Genomic DNA, 2,686 nt, shown 5'->3' on the forward strand with positions numbered 1-2,686 from the left:
GTTTTTCCTCGCTCCTACTGATTTTTTTTTTGTCACTGGATTTAAGATTAAAATAAAAGAACCGGAGTTCGTAACAAATTTGGCGACCGTGACAGGATCCAGGACAAACTGAATCGGTGGTGCGAGTGGTCAGACTGTGCTCTGGGTGAGATTTTTCAGTATTTATTTTTGTTGTGCCTCATCACCTTCCTTCTTTTCCTTTTCACTATGGATGATGTAGAGTTTAACCCTTCCAAATATTTAGCTTCTGAGGATTGTGTTAGGTATTTGAGTACTTTGACTAAAGAAAATTTGAAAGCTTGTGCTAGGTGGTTAGGCATTTCTTTAACAAATAGGGAATTGAAAAAAGGATGTGTATAAGTTGGTAAAGAATAGGCTGTGTGAACTTAAACAAACTGCTGATGAATTAATTAGTGAAAGCATGAGTGAGTCTGATGTTAGAAGGGGCTTCCGGGATTGAGGGTCTTTTTTCAGGAATCTTGCCCCACTGTGGAGTGGATTTTTGTTGAAGGGTACGGCAGTCTGCCTGATTGTAAAAGTCAGACTGAGCGAGGTTCCTCGTACTGATAATGTTGGTCCAGCTGTTCCTACTCGTTCGGTTCAAAGTTGGAAAATGAGCCACTAGTAAAGGATTTCCAGAGCATGTTGGAGCTAAAGAAGTTAGAGTTCGAGGAGTTGGAGAGAATCAGAGCACATGAGAGAGCGATGCTTGGCATGGAGTTAGAGTTGGCCAAGATCCAGCAAGGTAAGAAGTGTGTGAGTACCCCCATCCGTGAAGATACCGGGGAAAAGTTTAGTTTTGGGGATGCTCTAAAACTTGTACCTTGTTTTACTGAGGAGAACGTGCCTTAATTCTTTAAGTCCTTTGAAAGGGTTGCTTCCAGGTTGTCTTGGCCTAGGGAGGTCTGGACAGTGTTGATTCAATGTCGCTTGCTGGGCAAGGCTCAGAAGGTTATAATGCCATAGAGGAGCAAAAGAAGTATCTCGGGATTATGAGAAAGTGAAAGCTTTGATATTAAAAGCTTATGATTTGGTTCCCGAGGCCTACAGCAGAGGTTTAGGAATTTTAACAAAACCCCGAACATGACTTTTGTGGAGTTTGCTCGTGTAAAGCAGGAGCATTTTGATGACTGGCTCAAGAGTCGCCAAGTAACTACTTTGGCGGCCTTGAAGGAATTGATATTGATTGAAGATTTTAAGAAATAGTGTGCTAAAGATTTAAGAGTGCATTTAGAAGACTTGAAAGTGACCTCTTTTCCCAGAATTGCTCAGTTGAGTGATGAATATATATTGACCCATGAGGTTGGTACTGAGAACTTCAGGGGTAATTTCCCTATGGTCAAGGGTAACGGGGAGAGTAGAAAGAGAATGTTCTGTAACCAAAATAATTCTAATTTTCAGGCTAACTCTAAAGCAAATTCCAATTTTCAAGTCAAAAATCAACCAATAAGTAATCCGGTGGTAATTTTATTTTTTTAAATAGGAATTTTGCAAAAACTGATAATGCTCATCTAGTCGTACTATAACTAGTAGTGTGGGAAGTAGTAGAACTGTTACTGTGTAACAAGCAAGGACACACCAGGCTAAGTGTTTTGCTCATCAGAATTATTTACAGAGGCAGGCTACTTCTCCCATTGCTTTGGTGAATCAAGTTAAGGCTTCTCAACATTCTGTAGAGAATGAAGAAAATGGTAACAAAGGTAATAAAGAGAGAGATTCCCCCATGTGACTGTCATTTAATAAGTATATTTTGGCCAGGTAAGCTGAGATTTTTGAGGAGGAAGTTATAAATGTCATATTTTGAGGGATACAGGTGCTGCTCGATTTTTATTTGTTGAAGTAGGTTACCTCTTAACGTGAAGATCGCTAACAATATTATTTTAAGTGGTTTTCCTGACACTGTTGTGTCGGCTCCTGTGGTTGAAGGAGAGATTGACATATTGGGTGTTGTAAAGAATATTAATCAGGCCATTGTTGATAAACTACCTATTCCTGGGGATAGATGGTATCCTAGGAAATGACTTATGTAATGCGGGAGGGACAAGAATTTGTTTCCCCATTTTAACCTTAAAATAAATACTAATTGCTGTAACTACTCTCTCCCAGAGAAAAGGGCGTAACCCTCGTTGATGGACGGAGAGGATTTACATTTAGATCCTGTACAAAGTAGATGTAGCAGTAGGAAGGCTCGAATCTGTAGGAAGTAAGTGATAGTAGTAAGGTAGTTGGAGCATGGAATAGGGCTGATTTTATAAGAGCTCAGCATGATGAATTTGAGGGGGATGATGTTTCTAAGCCATGTTTTGTATCAGAGAGAGGATTATTGTATAGATTAAGCCGTTCTGCTCTTATGGAATCTTCTGAGTACCATAAGCAGATATTAGTACTAAACAATCAGAGACGAATTGCTGCAGTTAGCTCATGAGGATCCTTTCTCGGGACACTTTAGGGTAACAAAAACTTTTAAGAGATTAACCAAGCTATTTTGGTGGCCTAATATGAGAAGGTGTATTAAAATGTTCTTGCGAACTTGTGAGACGTGCCAGGTCATGGGTAAACCCAATCAGGTATTGCGAAAGGCTCCGTTAAAACCCATCCCTGTAATTGGTGAACCATTTGCAGAGATTGTCATTGATGTTGTTGGTCCTTTACCTAGAACCCAATCGGGATATATGTATTTATTAAC

The sequence above is a fragment of the Macrobrachium nipponense genome, chromosome 36 (genome assembly GCF_015104395.2).
Source record: "Macrobrachium nipponense isolate FS-2020 chromosome 36, ASM1510439v2, whole genome shotgun sequence".
Lineage (NCBI taxonomy): Eukaryota > Metazoa > Arthropoda > Malacostraca > Decapoda > Palaemonidae > Macrobrachium > Macrobrachium nipponense.